Source organism: Mobula hypostoma, chromosome 12 (assembly GCF_963921235.1).
Source record: "Mobula hypostoma chromosome 12, sMobHyp1.1, whole genome shotgun sequence".
Taxonomy (NCBI): domain Eukaryota; kingdom Metazoa; phylum Chordata; class Chondrichthyes; order Myliobatiformes; family Myliobatidae; genus Mobula; species Mobula hypostoma.
In genome coordinates this window covers 81,288,497-81,308,887 of record NC_086108.1, presented here as the reverse complement: position 1 = coordinate 81,308,887, position 20,391 = coordinate 81,288,497, and the positions used below count along the sequence as shown (strand labels likewise).

Genomic DNA, 20,391 nt, shown 5'->3' with positions numbered 1-20,391 from the left:
TTGCAGTTTGATGGTGTATCACTGATTGTAGTAGTGACATATAGCTATGAAGTGCAGAAAGCATAGCAAAGTACAGTAAAGAGTTATGTTGCAATTAATTTGTAAATCTTGCATGTGTTTTCATGTCTCGTCTTCCTCACTCTTCAGTAAAGTATCTTTGGACCATTAATGTCCCTCTGAAGAGTCAGACATGGCTTCAGATGAACATTTTATCAGAGGATGCAGCATTATGCTATTCAGTTGAGATGAGTTCTTCTTCTCCAGGAAGACTCTCTGACACAGAGGTGATAATGTGACTCTGTAAATCTGACACTTCATCGGAGAAAAACTTTTAAAAAAATCAAAAATCATAATTGGCAATAATGAATACCATGAACCCTTATTAGCCACTTTAACTCATTCCTGAAATTTAAATTCTTCCTCCATGTTTTTTCATTTACACTACCATGCTGAAGAAATGATTTGGACTGAACTTTCCTCGAGCATCTATATTCCAGTAAAGGAAGTCAACAATACACTAAAACTATGATTCCAATTTATTGTAGGTTATCTATTCACAGTGAACTTTGTATAACCAAATAAAATTTTATGCTAGTATGAGTAAGCAACTGCTTTAATACCTATATTTATAATGTGAGCAAACTGAATCTATTTTGTTTTCCTACACCAGGGAGTGTTGAAAACTATATACTCCCACTGCGTTCTTCAAGCAATGAACAAGTTATCAGGTGTTTAACCCATTTTCCAGAATCAGATGCATGTAAGGCTTTGCAGAAGCCAGATAAAAGGGTAAATGTTCTTGTTGCAATCCCTAAGAGTTTAAGGGATGTAAAGACTGTTTATGGGAATAACAGGTGATACTGAAATAGGTTAGAAACAGTGAAGTAATATAAAAAGTTATAAGGTCTAATATTGGCCAACTGCTCTCTTGAAAATTTGTGTTAATATCAAGGGAAATGTTAAGTGGCACCTTAAGACATTCAGTGTTATGTGAATGGTTTCAGTAAGGTGCACAGACATACTTTGAATAATAGATTGGAGAATAATTCAACCATGTCAAATCTCACAGAACATTTACAGAATCAATGTTTTTGCTACTTCTATTACATAGAACATCCTCAATCCAGCTTTGAATTAATTCAACATGTGATGGTTTTGGGTTTGCTGACCATGAAGTTCTACAGTCAAACAAAGGCCTTAAGCCCTTTCAGATATAAATAGCCAAGAGTACTCTCAGTGCAGGGAGATTATATTATAACTACCCAATCTTCAAAGACTAATTTACTTCTCTGTTTATTCTCCATGGTGAATTCAGCTGCCAATACCCACTATTTGAGCAGTGGGTCCCTCCTCCTTACCAAGAAACGTCACTTCCAGCTAACAATGTAGTTTAAACATCATTCTTTATTTTCCGTGATACACATTTAAATCTAAGCAACAATCTTAAAATACATTTAAAACTCACAGAGAATTTCTATCTTATAAAACATTTCCAAATTACAAACCATTTCTAAAACACAAAGGATTTCGAAAACATGAGTACAATTCTTATAAACTAAAAAGACATACTGATAATACAGATAAATGAATTATTCACAGAAACCAAAGCCAAAGGAATGGATTCTAGTCACCCCATCTTCCTATCATTCTTCTTGATGTTCTTCAGCCACTCCTAATAAGCCTGTGTGGCTCTCTACATGTATAGTCTTTTTCTACCACTTGAGTGACTTCACACATATATGATATATATTCTTCAGACACCTTTTTAACACAAGTAGTCTAAAAGTATTTTGGAGACATAGATCACAGCTTATAGTTCACAGTTCACAATTAATACTGTAAAACTAACTTCCTTTAGTACATAAACCTTCCAACTATAAATATATCAGGTATTTGATATGCTAAATGATATTATCCATTTGGTTCTGCAAGCTTCCTTGAACTAAGCAACTTAAAGTCAGCTTGTCTGTTTGAAACAAGCCAAATTAAACAACCAATTATCTTACACTGCATCTTGAGCAGTAATAAACTAGATATAGTGAGCTAAATCTTACTTCTTACAGGCAGTGTGTTTACTATCTACAGAGCTTGTTTGGAGAGCTGTTCTATAAACAGCACTTGTTTTAACTTCAAGCTGATTAGCTTGCTATACATTTTAAGAACTAAAGACTGATTTCCATTTATGATCAGAAGTCAAACAACTATAACTTGGAGTTTACTTATAATTGTAAGTGACTTAACAAATGGTAGCTGCTATGTTCAGAAAGCAAGGTTAACAAACAACCAAGATGCCTGCTGGTCAGGAGTGAATATCCATCGTAAACAACAAAGGGAAATTTCATCCAAACTGAGTTGCCAATTGCCAATTTCCAGGGACATTAACTAGTTTCAAAGAAAATTATTGCACCAAAGAAGGCCACTGGGCCATCTACCCCTTTGACTCAAATACCTAAAGACTCAAATTCTCTGCTGTTAGTTTTGTCTAGCATCTAGTTCATTTCATTGAGGTGATCTCTCTTTCATTGAAACTCTAATGAAAGTTGCAAAAACTTCCCAAATTTCTTACTTATAGATCAATTCTGCCCCCCACCCCCCAGAATCAATCTCGTGAATCTTCACTGCAATAATTCTAAGGTAAGCATATCCTTTCTTTGGTACAGAAACACATATGTAGCCTAATTAAACTACTGAATGATTTCATCCCAACACCCTTCCAATAAAAACCAAAATATCATTTATCCTCCCACCATCCCAGTTATACTGTCATGTGGGAACAGGCCCTTTGGCCCAAGTGGTACATGTTGATCAAGATTCCCATCTGAGTGAGCTACACATTTACCTGCATTTGGCCATATCTCTTTGTACCATTCCTATCTATGTACCTGTTCAAGTACATTTTATTTGCTGCTTTATCTACATTCCTTATTTCTCTAAACACACAAAGGACCAAGTAAAGAGCAACATTTATCTGCTTCTACCATTTTTAGAATTTTTTAGGCTTCCACTGTTCATTTAATTTCATCTGCTATAACTTCCATTTTCAAATCCATTATATAATGTGGAAAAGTTTCCAATTAATTTTGTTCCATTTTATTGTCTTTGAAATTATCCCCATTGAGGATGTTCAGATTGGCAACAAAATCTCCTCCTCAATTTCCATCAGCGCAGGTGTACAAGAAGGCTATGTGGTTAGCCCCCTGCTCTACTCACTTTAACCTTATGACTGTCAGGATAAGCACAGCTCCTACGCCTTATTTAGGTTTGCTGACAACACCAATGTCATTGGCTGAATCAAAGGTGGTGATGAATCAGCATATAGGAGGGAGACTGAATATCTGGACTAACAACCCCTCACTCAATGTCAGCAAGACAGAGGAGCTTGATTATTGACTTCAGGAGGAGGAAACTGGAGGCCTTTGAGCCAGAGGTGGAGGGGGTCAGCAGCTTTAAATTCCTCAGTGTAATCATTTCAAAAGATTTGTCCTGGGTACAGCACGCAAGTGCCATTATGAAGAAAGCACGGCAGCGTTTCTACGTCCTTAGAAGTTTGCAAAAATTTGGCACATCATCTAAAATTTTGGCGAAATTCTATGGATGTATAGTGGAAAGTTTATTGACTAGTTGCATCACGGCCTTGTATGGAAAAGCCAATGAATGCTCTTGAATGGAAAAGACTACAAAAAGTAGTGGATATGGCCCAGTCCATCATGGCTAAAACACTCTCCACCATTAAGCACATCTATATGGAGCATTGTCACACCTATGGACTCACTTTAAAGGACTCTTCATCTCATGTTCTTGATACTTATTGCTTATGTATTTATTATTATTATTATTTACTTTTTTTCTATTTGTATTTTCAGTTTGTTTTTTGCACATTGTTCAGTCTGTCCTTTTGGGTGTCGTCTTTTAATATTGTGTTTCTTGGATTTACTGTGCATGCCCACAAGAAAATAACTCTCATGGTTGTATATGGTGACATATATGTAGTATCATAATAATTTTCCTTTGAACTTTAAACTTTGATCACAGTCTTTAGTTAAAAGGGAAACAAGAATATTTTTAAAGTAGGTATTTGACTGTGTAACTAGACTGAAACAAATTTGTCACGAAACAGTGTGATGAAAGTTAAGTGAAGGAAAGCAAGATACCTTGCGGGGATATTTTTGAAAGTTCAAAGCAAATTTATTATCAAAGTACATATGTAGACTAGAATAGACAAGGGAGAATCGGCTGATGGTATGTAGGTTAGACAAAGGAAAATCAGTTGAACTTGGATTTTCAGATGGCATTTGACAAGGTGCCACACAGGAGACTGCTTAACAAGCTACGAGCCCATGGTATTACGGGAAGATTCTAGCATGGATAAAGCAGTGGCTGATTGGCATAAGGCAAAGAGAGGGAATAATGGGAGCCTTTTCTGGTTGGCTGCCGGTGACTAGTGGTGTTCCACAGGGGTCTATGTTGGGATTGATTCAGATGATGGATTTGATGGCTTTGTCACAAAGTTTGCAGATGGTGAAGATAGGTGGAGGGGCAGGTGGTTTTGAGGAAATAGGGAGTCTGCAGAAGGACGTAGAACAGATTAGGAGAATGGGTAAAGAAGTGGCAGACGGAATACAGTGTCGGGAAGTGTATGGTCATGCACATTGGTAGAAGAAATAAAAGGGTAGACTATTTTCTACATGAAGAGGAGAATAAAAAAACACAGACACGAAGGGATTTGGGTGTGCTCATGCAGGATTCCCTTAAGGTTAATTTGCAGGTTGAGTTGTTGGTGAGGAAGGCAAAAGCAGTGTTAGCATTCATTTCAAGAAGACTAGAATATAAAAGGAAGGAAGTAATGTTGAGACTTTATAACACACTGGTGAGGCCTCACTTGGAGCCTTGTGCACTGTGATGAGACCCTTATCTTAGAAAGGATGTGCTGAAACTGGAGAGGGTTCAAAGGAGATTCATGAAAATGTTTTCAGGATTGCATGGCTTCTCATATGAAGAGTATTTGATGGCTGTGGATCTGTATTCACTGGAATTTGGAGGAATGAGGGGTGACCTAATTGAAATCTATCGAATGGTGAAAGGCCTTTATAGAGTGGATGTGGAAAGGATGTTTCCTATGGTGGAAGTGTCTAAGGTCAGAGTACACAGCCTCAAAATAGCGGTGCGTCCTTTTAGAATAGGACATAGAATATAGAAATCTACAGCGAAGTACAGGCCCTTCAGCCCACAATGTTGTACTGACTATGTAACCTACTTTAGAACACCTGAATTACCCTACCACATAGCCCTCTATTTTTCTAAGCTCCATGCACCAATCTAAGAACCTCTAAAAGAGCCCTATTGTATCCGCCTCCACCACCGTTGCTGTGTGAAAAACTTACCTCTGACAACCCCTCTGTACGTACTTCCAAGCATCTTAAAACTATGCCCCCCCCCCACCCTGGGTTAGCCATTTTGGCCCTGGGAAAAAGCCTCTGACTATCCACACGATCAATGCCTCTCATCATCTTATACACCTTTATCAGGTCACCTCTCACCCTCCGTCGCTCCAAGGAGAAAAGCCAAGTTCACTCAACCTATTCTCATAAGGCATGCTCCCCAATCCAGACAACGCTCCTGTAAATCTCCTCTGCACTCTTTCTATAGTATCCACATCCTTTCTGGGTGAGGTGACCAGAACTGAACACAGTATTCCAAGAGGGGTCTGACCAAGGTGTAACAGGTATAGCTGTAACATTACCTCACAGCTCTTGAACTCAATCCCACAGTTAATGGATGCCAACACGGTTGATGAATGGTGATGAGGAGCTATTTCTTTAGCCATAGAGTGGTGAATCTGTGGAATTCATTGCTACAGGCAGCTGTGGAAGCCAAGTCTTTACATATATTTAAGACAAAGGTTGATAAATTCTTGATTGGTCAGGGCATGAAGGGAGGGCAGGAGTTTGGGGCTGAAAAGAAAATTGGATCAGCCATGATGAAATGGTGGAGCAGACTTGATGGGCCAAATGGCCTAATTCTGTTCCTATATCTTACGGTTTTACGGTCTATGTCACCAAATGATACCTTAGATTCATTTTCTTACGGGTATTCATAGTAGAACAAAGAAGTGCAATAGAATCAAGGAGAAACTACACACAAAGACTGACAAATTGTGCAAGTACAAAAAGAAGCAAGTAATAATAAATAAATAAATAAATAGATAGATAGATAGATAAATCAATAAATAATACTGAAAAGATGAGTTGGAGAGTCCTTTAAAGTGAGTCCACAGGTTGTGTTCAGTGATCAGTACGCTGGTTTGTAAGCCTGATGGTTGAGGGGTAATAACTGTTTGTGAACTTGGTGATGTCAGACCTAAGGCTTCTGTACCTCTTTTGCCAATAGCTGCACAAGAAGAGTGCATGGTCTGGGTGGTAGGGGTCCTTGATGATGGCTTTTGCAATTTTTCTAGAGGGATGCAGATGAAGATGGGGGGAGGACGATCATCATTGCCTGAAGTACATCACTAAAGACTAACGTTACACTGTAAATCAAAAAAACGTGGCTGCTGGAATCTGACCTAAGACAGAAAGTACTGAAGATACTCGACAGGTCAGGCAGCATATGAATGTCCTCAACTTCAAATGCAATCTGTTTCTCTTTCTACTAATGTTGCCTGACTTGCTGAGTGATTCAGGCACTTTCTATTTTTATTATAAATGGGATTGCGCTAATCTGTATTTATTAATTGAAGCAAATAACCATGAGGTTTGCTCAGCCATTTGAAGTGCCAAAGTGAGGCTAGCGTTGAAATGAATTTTTATAGCAGACTGGAATTCTTGAAATTAGGTGGTTTGAATGTTAGAGTTAAAAGAATAAAACTTTGAGGAATATCAAAAAAAAAATCTGTCTACACAGGTCATTAAAAGATAGGCATTTGTCTGTTTGGTGCCAGCAGTTTTAAGCATGAATGACAACTCTGGCCGCCCACGCTGGGTGGGGTCCCTCTCGCTGACTCATAGGCATTATCATCGATAAGAACTCTAGACACATGCACACAGCAGGTGAAAGTTACAAAGCCTTGTGTACTGTACTTCACAGATCAGTAACCCAGTTCAAGAGCAAGGTGGGAATTTGCAGACTTGTGATTCTGTCTCAGAGAAACTATTTATTGTTAGCAATCAGTCCTCTGCTTCCACCTTCCCTCTCATTTCTTTTCCTCTGATTAATCCATGTCAGGGTGGAGTTCTGACTTTCTTTCTAAAAAAAAACCATGAATGATCTGAGAAGGTTTATTCTTTCTAGCCACTAACCATGTCCCTGCCCTAAAAGGGAGGAGGGAGGAGTTTTGGGAGGCTGCCCTTTTTAAAACAAAGTCATTTTTTTTTCCTTTCAGAAGTTGAAAGCAGTTGACCACCAGATGGGATGTTGTAGCTATGAAGTAATGATGTCGAAATATGTTCCTGTTGAACCCGAGTCGTCTGGAGGGGAAGACCAGCTTGATTGTGAGTAACAGTTTAAAACTCTTACAAACTCTTCCACCGTGTATATCCTTTTAGTCTAATGTACCCTGTTTTGAGACACGTAAGTGCAAGGTCAGGATTACTATTACTATCAGCATGTTATCTCTGAAGAACGTTGGTTAAAAAGGTTGCTGCTAGCTGTAATTTTGCCTTTGACTCATGTTAAAAGGACGTGGGTGTCTGTACAAATAAAGCTGTGCTCACTGCTACAAAATTAAAGAACAATTCTGACATATCAATTGATCAAAAATCCCTTATCACAATGTATTTATCGAATAGTCCGTTCTTGCACGTCAAAGGACAGAGTTCGGAAAGCAGCAGAAGATTTGAGACAAATGAGACGTGTACACGTCCGATAGTGGCCTTAATATATGTAAAGAAACCACCTTTGTCTCTTCAAATATGGCTGAAGCGAACGTCAGAGTTTTTCTCAGGGAAATTTGTCTGAGTATATATTTTACCTGAAACAGGGTTTTCTCCTCATTAGTGTTATTTTTAACTCTTTCCATGCCCTGTCCTAGTTATACAGATGTGCTTAGTACACAGTCAGTATCTCAAATTATTAGTCTATGACTTTTACCCGTTGAATCATGTTTTTGACTATTGAACAAATGTCAACATATTTTATTGTAAGCTTTTACCCTTCTTAAAAATGATCGAGTACAATGACATAAACTAGTGTCTTTTGTCTGGATGATTTTATGCATTGAAAGCTAAATTTTGGTGAGACTCATTGAAACTGGATAAAATTCTCATCATGGTTACCATATAGACCTGACGCTGTTCATTATTCTGGCTCTGGTTAAATAGATCAAAATTCCTCTGCTTGGTTTAACCCCTTGTAAATCATATTTACCTGTGTCCGTTGATGGTATTCAACAAAGTTCTTTTGACCTCTGTGCTATTTTTGAGATAATGCCATTTGTATATAGGGTATTGAATTAACATAATTCTACGGTGGAGTAAAGATAATAGGAAAACTTCACAATCCCGCCAATTTTGTTTTCCTGAAGAAATTATTATCGATGCTGGAAATCAGAGCACAATGAAACCAATTCCGTCTCTTTACTTTTATAAGATTTCTGACTGAATTACTCAAATTTGCTCTTTGTCGGCTATGATTTTGATCCTTTTGCTATAATATACAATCTCATCTCATTGTTATAAATTTATGAATTTGGCAAAAGAGGCAGTCGGCTCCCAGAGAAGGAGCAGCTTTGGTGCCATCTCAGTTATAATGGAGTTTCAGCGAGGACCAAGGAAACAGGATGTTATAAAGGATGGTTTGTAGTAACAAGGTTTTCGCTGTAAGTTGATTACATCCATTTTATCTGCTCCTAATTTATGAAGAGAAAGAGAGGAAGAGGAGGAGAGAGAGAGAATGAACAAAAGAAACAGGAGGACAGACAGTATGCAGGAAGTAGTATTTGTATTATTAAGCATGAGGCAATTAGTCTTAAAGAAAAAATATGGAAAGTAATAAAACAGTACTGAGTTCTAAATGTAGACTCTATATTATCCCTTTCAAAGAGCTTCCTGTTTGCCAAAGCCTCTAGCCTACTTTCCATAAATCTAAATAAAGTTTCATCATACCCACCACATTCTTTTATGATTCATGCTCAGGATGTAAAGATTCAAAAATATAAATTCACATGTCAATTACCATAATATATTTCACCTCCAATTTATTTTTCCTTTCTCCATCACCCTCTTCCATCTTTGCAGATCTTCCCACTTACTAGCTCCGTTTACCATATCACTGTTAAATGTTGATGGAAAATAGTTGACACTAATTTGTGACTAATTCCGAAATAAAATCTCAAACTTACATCTATACTTCACTGAATATAGTTGCACTTTGAAGCCCCTGATAGAATAAATTTAATATCATTTGATGTGCCTGTATCAGGGCAAAGGGACTTTACTACTGTGAACAGTCAAGAAGAAACTCTTATCTGGATTTTTTAAAATATGCTTGTCACGAGACTTTGCTTCTTGCAGACTTGTATATATTTGGAGTGACAGGTTTACGTGAGAGAAGAGCTATGCTTGCTCTACTGACCTCCTGAAAGGTACAGACCCGGATGTTAATTAAGCTGTTCACTCATTCTCCTATTGAAAAATGAAATGACATCCTTGTGGTATTCTAAATATATAGTTAGTCACGGGCAAAGCTTAGTAATATCATTAGAGTGAAAGGTACTATGGAAAGGTCTGTTTGGGTGGAAAATGTAATATCTGTCTAGGATATTGCATTCACTCACAGCTTTATAAATATAGGGAGATTTAGAATGAAGTATGAGTTTCCTTGTCTTATGAGGAAAATATGGGAACAAGTATTGCGACCACAAAAACACAGTATGCAGTACCCATTAATTACTGTATTTAAAAAGATAATTTTATGTGGGCCTATTTCAGACTAAGGGCCAATATATCCTATTCTCCCTTCAAAACTCATTACTAATACCCACTTGGGTTGATAGCCCAGTCCTTCATTGACATAATTTCATTTGTTGTAAATAATTTATTCTGATTTTGTGCAATATTTTATTCCTCGATATGGAGATTTTAAAAGAAGCCTCATCTTGCTGCTTCTGCAAACTTTATTTATACACTTTGCAAAGTCAAGTATACTTTTATTTTCTGGAGAACTTTATCTTCCCCATTTTATGGGTGAAAAACTATCGCTCGAAAGGATGCCAAACCTGCAAATCCACTGCCCGTCGAAAGAATTGCCCTGCTACATTGCTTTTTCACGATAATCAACTTAATAAACCCATTGCCCTTCCCAAGTAAACATATGAATCACACTTAAGTGTCAGACGGCCATTGAGTATTTAAAAAAATATATCTGCACAGAAACCGGAAAGCCTTTTATTTTGCCAATCTCTCAAGTGAAATGTTTTGCACTAGAACAGGGAAAACCAGAGTACATCTTGGCTGATAGTATTTTGTTTCACCGCAAAACCTTCGCATATTGTTTGCCTTTGGTGAAGAAGTGTTTCTGCAGCATGTGATGGAGGCAATCCCAGAATAATTTTTCCCCCATTTCCTTTGCATGAGTGCTGTGAGCATGTGCTCCATCTTGTTTAGTGGTTTTATCCGGATCCTTGCACTGTTGATCAGCGTAAAGAGGCTAACGAGCAACGGTCTGTTGAAATATGGCACTCGCGTGCTAATGTACGACGGCACGAGCAACAGAGTAAGAGGTTTTCGCACCACAATTCTCTATAACGTCCATTTCAAATTCAGCCTAGTCCACGCACGAGATGGCAAAACTTTATTAGCCGCAAGCTCCACCCTGTAGCTGTCCCATGGACACAGGAATGGGCTTCTTTGTTGACCTTCAAACTGCCAAGGGTGTGTGACAAGAATAGAAGGGGTGTAAGGTAGGGAACGCGCTTCACACAAGCCTGCTGTGAAAGAGACACAATGTTTCAACCTTGTGTTATTTCTTATTTATTTACAAGTTGATTGAACCAATTAACCATACACTCAGTTTGAATAAGCGTGTACGGATCACTGGTTGGTGGATTCTGTATGTATATAATTGACCTTAACTGAGCGAAAAGATCACAGCAAAAAGAGAAATGCCACTGTAATTGTTGCAGCAAAGGAAGCAGACACCCATATCCCACGAGGCTGTAAAATGGCTCCTGCAGAGGAGAAATTAGGGGAGGCAGAATTTAAATAAAGCGCTACAGGACTGTGACATTTTCAGTGTCCGTGTTCCATCCGCAGCGAGCTTATGCTATTAAAATTTCCATGTAGCCAAGGTTTCAGAGGCCATGCAATCATTAGGGAGGCTGTAGTCACAAGAATAATCAGTCCTGAATCCCCACACATCACAATACCTTTCATTTTATTGTATAAGACTAATTGCTTCCAAAATGGGGACAGGAAGTGGAATTTTACTCCACGTCAGTTCTGCCTTGGATTATTGATATGAGCCCTTGGAAATCTGATCTGAGAAATTATCTGGCACGCACATGTCCCTACGTTATCACGAGGGTGAAACCTCCCATTATACACATTATTTTTTGTGGAACATTTTTGTATCTCTTTGCCATATGTGCTATGTGTAGTTCAAATCTGGAAGCTGTTAAAATATCCCAGCTAATGTGTACTATCCTCTGCAAATCACACATCTAGTGGTGGTCTGTACTCCTCGCTTCCTGCACCCACTTAATCTGCGCCCATTTAGTGTATTCTGCAAGTAATCTGTTCTCTTCCTCACATGTGATCTGTACTCACTTCTACCCGCACATGGACTTAATTCTGACTGTGTGTTAGCGTGAAGTGAGTGATAGTGAAATGGCAACTTATTATACATCTCTGGAAAGCTTCAATCTATTAAATATTTCAACCTTTTAATAAAGGTACTGAAATCCAATCTATGTTAAAAAGAAAGACATAAGAAAACCTGACTATTTGTTGTTGAATGGATGAAAAGTTGAGACTTAGCCATAGTTTTATTAAGGGAAAGCCTTTACCTGGCTTCAAGGTCAAGGTGATGTTACAACCGACTCTAGTGTTATAGCTTTTTACAGCAAGGCTTATTCTCCGAGAGCTGGCAGCAGAAAAGACTTTGTTTCAACATTCCTTTCAAGAGCAACATAAATAGTCATTCCTTTAATGAGTTATGATTAATACTTGCAGCGATATAAGAATAAATCTTTGGTTTAACTTGTGAAGAAATACATCTTTCATTTGATATATAGCTCGTTTCAGGATATCATGTTGCAACAATCCCATATGTAAGCATGTAACAAACTTTATGATTTTTGGGAATGCAGATGCAAATTTTTAACTGGTGGCGGGAAGCTGGTGGGAGTGGGTGACAATCGCATGCAGGAATGTGAGTTGGAGGCCCACTAGGTTTTAGCAACTGTGCTTCACTTGAATGGTCATTTGTTTGGCTGTTTCCAGTGCTCTGACCAGAAACTCCACATTACACGCCCCTGAATTCTAACCAGAAACCCTTTTCGGCAATCTCTCACGTGCCATCTCCCCAAACGACATTGCTAACAGTTCCAACTGCCTAGCTTCGACATAATCGTAAGATGTTGTTTCGTCACTGTTCATATAAGCAAAAAATGCAGCCACATTTAGGAAAGTTGATAATTCAGCACTTGTACAATGAATCCATTGCTACAGTAAACAGAACTCTGAAACTGTAATTATATAAAATTGTTATAATTGACTGATCAATCATATAATGCAATATAAGAGAGCTATAAGGGGTTGACACTCTTCCTGAAGAAACTCCATGTGATTTAAACTGAACTGCAGACAATCATCAATAAAAGTGTCAATAAAATAAGTTTTAAAATTAAAATTGCAGAACTTTATATTGTTTATGAGTTCCATTTGCAGTACTTGAGAATCTGACAGTTGTAAAATCTTTTTTATGTGATTACTCCTGTATTATATTCAACAAATGCCTTTTTTAAAATGAATATTGTAATGGATACCAGGCTAAATAGATGCAATTTGATACAAAGTATCCAAGTTTCAAGCCAGCTATGCAAACTCCCAGATACAAGTGCTGCCCACCTTTAAACAGAGATATTAGTGATATACTTACTTTGAAAGTTAAAGCATCTTCAAAGAATTATTCACGGTTGTCTTTTTATTGATTCTCCACTATTGCAATGTGAGTAATTATCATGTTTGCAAGTTCTTTTCACATTATCATAATTGTTCTGTCACTGTTGATTCCAATACTTTTCAGTGACATTCTAAATGCAGATTGCTATTTCATCAGTTTTCTTCATAGTTGCATTTAAGCTGAAAAGTTTTCACCTTCAAACCCATTTTTGCAATTTCCCTGCATGCTGGTGCTTTGTGGAGAATTTGTGAATTGGACAATGTATCCAGAGACTGCACAATAAGAAAAAAAAATGTATTATGATGACATCGGTAGGGAACTTGTCAGAGGCAGGACTAAAGACACGAGATGACCAAGAGACATAAAACATGTCAGATGCTGGAATTGAGAGCAAAAACCAGACTCCTGAAGGAACTCAGCAGGTTGAGCAGCATCGGAGAGGGGACTGGAACTGCTTACATTTCAGGACAAGGCCCTGCGTCAGGACTGAGAGTGGAGAGGGAAGAGTATGGTATAAGGAGGAGAGGGGTTAGAGATGATGGGCAGAATGAATTAGGTAGCAGAGGGTGAGGGATAGTGTTGAGAGACAGAGTCAGGTGGGTAATAGGTAGATGTAGACCAAGGTAAAAAGAGACAGATGGAGTCAAATTCGGAAGGTGCAGATACATCCCAAAGATGGGGAAGCATTCTAAAGGGAGGATGAAGCAACTGTAGCTGACAACAGAAGTCAAAGACAGCACAAAAGCTAAAGAGAGGGCATATAATATAGTTAAATGTATCAGAAGTTAAAGGGTTGAGATACTTTTAAAAACCAACAGAAGGCATAAGGAGAGAAAAGATAAAATATGAAGGCAAGCAAGTCAATATTATAAAAGAAGATACCAAAAGTTTTTTCAGTTACAATACATAAAGAGTAAAAGAAAGGTGAGGGTGGATATCAGTCTGCTGGAAAATGACATGGAGACGTAATAATAGGGGACAAAGAAATGACGGATAAATTTATTAAGTATTTTTCATCAATCTTCACTGTGGAAGACGCTAGCAGTATGCCAGTAATTTGAATGTGTCAGTGGGCATAAGTGAGTGCAGTTGCTATCCATAAGGAAAAGGTACTTGGGAAGCTGAAAGATCACATAAGTCACTTGGATCAGATGGACTACACCCCAGCGTTCTGAAAGGTGGCTGAACAAATTGTGGAGGCATTGATCTTTCAAGAATCTTTAGATTCTGGAATGGTTCCAGAAGATTGGAAAATTCCAAATGTTGCTCCACTGTTTAAGAAGGGAGGGAGGCAGAAGAAAAGAAATTGTAGGTTGGTTAGCCTGACTTCAGTGGTTGGGAAGCTGTTGGAGTCCATTATTTAAGGATAAAGTTTTAGGGTACTTGAGGGCACATGATGAAATAGGGTAGTCATGATGGTTTCCTCAAGGGGAAACAGTGCCTGGCAAATCTGTTGGAAGTCTTTGAGGAAATAACAAGCAGGATACACAAAGGAGAATCAGTAGATGTTGTTTACTTGGACTTTCAGAAGATCTTTGACAAGGTACAGCACATGAGGCTGCTCTGCAAGATAAGAGTCCATGGTATTACAGGAAAGATTCTGGCATGGATAGAAGATTGGCTAACTGGCGGGAGGGAATAAAGGGGGACTTTTATGGTTTGACGAGTGCTGTTCCACAGGAGTTGATGTTGGGACCGCTTCTTTTCACAATATATCTCAATGATTTGGATGACAGAATTAATGGCTTTGTGGCCAAGTTTGTAGGTGATATAAAGATAAGTGGAGGGCCTGTCAAATCTTAAAACCTATCAAATATTAAAGTACCTAGATAGAGTAGATGTGGAAATGTTTCCTGTAGAAGGGGACCAGAGGGCCTAACAGAGATGAAGAGTAATTTCTTTTGCCAGAGGGAAATGAATCTGTGGAATTCATTGCCACAGATGTCTTTGCTGGCCAAATCATTGGGTATATTTAAAGCAGAAATTTAAAGCTTCTTGCTTAGTCAGGGCGACAAAGGTTAAGAGGAGAATGAGGTTGAGAGGGAATAATAAGTCAGCCATATTGGAATGGCAGAGAAGGCTCAATGGACCATATGGTCTAATTCTACTCCTGTGTCCTATGGTCTTATGGCCTAAATGAGGGCAGAGGAGAGGAAAGCTGGAGACAGCTGCTGGAGGGTGATAAGTGGGAACACAAAGACTACAAGTACATAAGGATGGTAAAATTAAGAAAGAGATGAAAGGCAGATGGAAACAGATGGGGAGGGGATACAGTAGTGATGTAGTGTTCATGGGTTCAATGTCCATTCAGAAATTGGATGGCAGAGGGCAGGAAGCTGTTCCCAAATTGTTGAGTGTGTACCTTCAGGCTCCTGTACCTCCTCCCTGATGATTGGGGAAGGATGAGCAAACCAGGGAGTTGTGGAGAGAATAGGCTCTGTAGATGGTGGAAAGGGGTAGAGAGGGAAAAATGTAGCTAGCGGTGGATCCCCTTCACAGCTGGTGGAATAGATGACTAGAGGCAGGGAGATTGCTCTAAATGTCTGGTGAATATAGAAACTGATATTATGATCATTTAGAGCCAAAGTCAGGAGAGATTTCTTCAACTAGAGCTGAGTAAATCTGTGGAGGTCTCCACTTAGAAGGCAGGGGAGATCAAGACATTAAATATATACAAGGAAGAGATAAACAGTAAAGGGATCAAGAGATTTAGGGAGAAGGCCTATGGTACTGAAATAGGTGATTAGCCATGATCATATTGAAAGTTGGAGCAGGTCCGAAGGATTGATTAAACTTGAACTTGAACTTGATTAGCCTACTCCCATTTCAGTATTCTATATTTCTGTACTTCTATACACTTTGTGGAAAAAAAACCAACACCTGAATGGCCTTTCAGTAACAAAGTTCATACATTTGAAAAGGAAATTTGAAACCAAATGGCTATTTTATCCTGTCTGATACTGACAGTCTTTGCTTTAATTATGGTGTTGACCATCTACACAAAGAGTATGGACCAGATAAATGTTGGTTACAACACACTGGGGGGGGGGGCGGAATCTGTGAAAAATGTGTCTGTAAAACAACATATAGAAATGCTATAATTTGAAATATTTCAAGGATATATATGGAGTCTTCTTTATTTGTGTCTCAGTAACTGATCTGGATTCTCACCCATGAAACTTCTGACTAGCAGGGCGCTAAATAATTGGCTTACTTTACGTTTTACAATTGAAAAATATTCAAACTGCTCTTTTCAAGAAAGAGCCAGTGAAATTAATTTGACCATTCACAACAAGCATATATAGTTACAGTATTCTTAGAGAATATCAGAAGAAATGCCCTTTTTAAAATGCATCAACCACTCCAAATTGGCTCATGACAGATGCTATGTACTTGTAGGTGATAACACCATTTATTGAACAGCTGAAAACTCATCTCTGCCTACTAGATTCCAGCACGAGTATATCATTTCAAACATGTAAAGAATCTATAGAGCACATTGCAGGTGTCAAACATTTAGAGCACAAAACTAAAGAGACATCCTTCCATATAATTAATTTGATTATGTAAATAAGGAAATTAATTTAAGGCGGGAATGTCTTTACACACTAGGATCTTGTTCCTACCAACAGACATTATTGCACCACTGTTAGCTCTTGAAAACATTAATTCATTAAAATAAAACAATATAATTAAAGTCAATTAATTTTAAATTTATATGTTGTTTCTAATAAGCATAAAAATTCATAGTTTTAGCAAGAAAAGTAATTGAATTATGCTTGGTACAGGCATAGAATGGATAAATTTCTATTGCTCTATTCATTTGAAAAGTAAATAAGACAATTTTGCATTGATGCATGGAGGTAGAATTCAAGCAAAGCAAAAATGAACAGATAAGTAGGCACATCATCGGAATGATGCCTGGGCTTTTGTTGAATCAAATGCTAAGCAGTGGTATTAATGAGGAATGCAAGAAATGGGTAGGGACATGCACAATTAGTGAGACATCTGGTTTTAAGACTTTAGCTTTTTCCTTGGATTCAGGTCACAGAATGGGGTGAAATCTGTTAGAAGTGATTATGCACTTTTGGAAGAAAATATTCAGAGATTTCATAACAAATGTCATAGCAAAATAATTTTAGAAGGAGCAGAATCAATTGCTTAAGAAGAAAAATGTTACTATTGAATTCCTTATTGTGCTTATTGGTAGTTAGTGACTTTTTAATGTTTATAACCACTTGTTTTGGTTTCCCCTTTAATTACATTATTTCAACTATATCAATCCTTCTTTCTCAAATATCTACTCTGAACAATTAATATTCCACAAAACAGTGAACAATAAAGGAATTAGCATCACAATTCAAGGTCATAAGAGCTATGCAAATCCATCAGAAATAAAGGGTCATAGGATTTTGGAAAATGCATATTAGTAATTTGGTAGTATATTTAACTCCCTGCCCTATTTTCCATTAACTTAATCCAAGATAAATTTGTACCAAGGTTACATCTACTTGCAGAAGGCCAAATATAAGCACAGCTGAAGTCAGTCAATTGGCTCACCTCATCTCGTACATCAAGAATATCACACATAATTAAAAATACAGTAGATTAGGCAAGATTTGTGGAGAGAGAAGTAGAATCAACATTTCAGGTCAATGACTTCATAAAGGTTCTAATGAAAGGTCATTTACATAAACCTCAGCTATTTCTTTTTCAACAGATGCTGGTTGCTCTGGACTGTATTCCTGGTATCTTCTGCTTCTTTTTCTGATTTCCAACATCTACTTTACTGGAAAATCACATGGCTCCCCTTATCATAGCCTTGGATAGTTCAATCTGTGCTTATCCTCAATGTTTTAAACTGCAAACCAGTTCAGACTTTGAAGAACATATTCGACACCAATGTGCCTTTTACCATTGTAAGCCTGTGCTCTCCAGAATACAATTGCCAAGACTAAAGTTGCTGCTCTGAGGGTTACTTTCTGAATGCTATACTAAACCATAAACAATAGGCACATACATATTATTTCCTTGGACTGCTGAAGAGTCAAAAGAGATGATTTTTGTCGAAGACATGCAGTGGGCTTCTCACTTGCACAGAACTTCCCAATTGCTCAGATTGACTTTCTGCTGGCAGCTCATCAATGAGAAGAAGACTAGAAATCTAGTGGCTCCTCCCTTCTGCTGAGCTGAATGTTGGAGACTCGACACAGGGAGGCAAGGTTCAACTATAGAGCCTGGTGCTTGTGCAACCAGAAAAGAGATTCAGCTTCTTCCATGTACTTCTGTACTAATGAAGGCCATAAATGTACAGCTGAAGATCACAGGTTAGTCCTGTCTAATATCGCCAATGAGCAAACAATGGTCAACACATTGGTCCCTGAAAATAGCACTAGGATCTCAAGTCAGAGGATATGAGAGAATAGGTTGCAGGGGAGTTCATGGAGAAATAGGATTGGTCTGAGAGACTCAATAGATAGAATGGCCTTTTGCATCATGAGGGAATACAAATATAGTCATCTGTATATGTTAATATGAAAGCTGCCACAAGGAGGTGTTCCCCAAGGAAGTGATGGAGGAACTGATCAGAGGTCTGAGCATGAACAAGTGGGAAGGGGTTTTTTGAGTGCAATCAATACTATCCTGTCTGGGAAGCAATATAAGAATCCCCCAAAGATTTATTGATCCTTTCTCCAGACTTTACTTCCAGCAATGATTTGGATGATGAAATTGATGGCTTGGTGGCCAAGTATGCAGACGATACAAAGATAGGTAGAGGGTAGGTAATGTTGAGGAAGCAGAGTTTGTAGAAGGACTTAGATTAGGAGAAAGGATAAAGAAGTGGCAGATGGAATATAGTGTAGGGAAGTGTTTAGTTATACACTTTCATAGAAGGAAGAAAGGCATAGACTGTTTTCTAAATGGGGAGAAAATTCGGAAATTAGAGGTGTAAAGGGACTTGAGAGTCCTTATGCAGGATTCCTTTCTTTCTCTTTCAATCTTTTTATTAAGTTTCAAATTAAACATAACAATAGTAGTAATGATACGTAGAGATCGGGATTACAATAATAACAGTTAACATGTACAAGCACAGATTCCAAGTAACAAATATAGTTTAGCCTCCCAATCTCAAGTAACTGACCATGAAAAAGATACTTTATAAAGAGAAAAAAAGAAAACCCTCTAAACTAAAGAAAAACTAAACTAAAAAAAAAACAAACAAAGCTTGGGCTGTCATATTACCTTGGCTAAAATTATTATTTGTCATTAACTCCGCTCCTCTATACATGAACAAAAAAAATTACTACAAAGGATTCAGAAAGGGTCAACTTACATTATACGAAAATATTGAATAAATGGCCTCCAAGTTTCTTCAAATTTAACCGAAGGATCCATAGTACCACTCCTAATTTTTTCCAAGTTTAGGCATGCTATCGGTTGGGAAAACCATTGAAATGTAGTGGGGGGATTAGAGTCTTTCCATTTAAATAAAATGGATCTTCTGGCTATTAATGTAACAAGTGCAATCAAACGGCAAGCTGACAAGGATAAATGACTAGAGTCTATTACTGGTAATCCAAAAATTGCAGTAATAGGATGAGGTTGTAAATCAATATGCAGAACTACTGAAATAATATCAAAAATACCTTTCCAATATTTTTCTAGAAGAGAACAAGACCAGAACATATGTGTCAAGGAAGCTACCTCAAAATTACATCTATCACAAACAGGATTTATGTGGAAATAAAAACGAGCTAACTTATCCTTGGATATGTGAGCCCCGTGAACCACCTTAAGTTATATCAGGGCGTGTCTGGCACACATTGAAGAAGTATTGACTAATTGAAGAATTTTTTCCCTTTTCTCTGTAGATAAAGAGTAGGATTCCTTAAAGCTTAACTTGCAAATTGAGTCAGTCGTAAAGAAGGCAAATACAATATTAACATTCATTTTGAGAGGATGAGCATATAAAAGCAAGGATGTCATGCTGAGGCTTTATAAGGTACTGGTCAGACTGCACTTGGAGCATTGTAAGCAGTTTCGGGCCCTTTATCTAAAAAAGGATGTGCTAGCATTAGAGAGGGTCCAGAGGAGGTTCATGAAAATGATTCTGGGGATGAAAGGGTTAATGTTGAAGGAGCATTTTTGATGGGTCTGGGCCTGAACTTGCTGGAGTTTAGAAAATTGAGGGGAATCTCACTGAAACCTATTGAATATTGAAAGACTTATGTAGAGCAGACATGGAGAGAATGTTTCCTATAGGGGGGAGTCCAG

The 20,391-nt window shown here is 37.9% G+C and overlaps 1 long non-coding RNA gene across 1 annotated transcript in view; it reads left to right on the top strand.

The window, feature by feature from the left end:
• The first annotated feature begins 7,396 nt into the window (after positions 1-7,396).
• LOC134354950 (uncharacterized) overlaps positions 7,397-20,391 on the top strand; it is a 42,720-nt gene continuing 29,725 nt past the window's right edge. The window contains exon 1 of the long non-coding RNA XR_010019936.1: positions 7,397-7,487. This is a non-coding gene — a long non-coding RNA (uncharacterized LOC134354950). The remainder of the gene's footprint in view (positions 7,488-20,391) is intronic.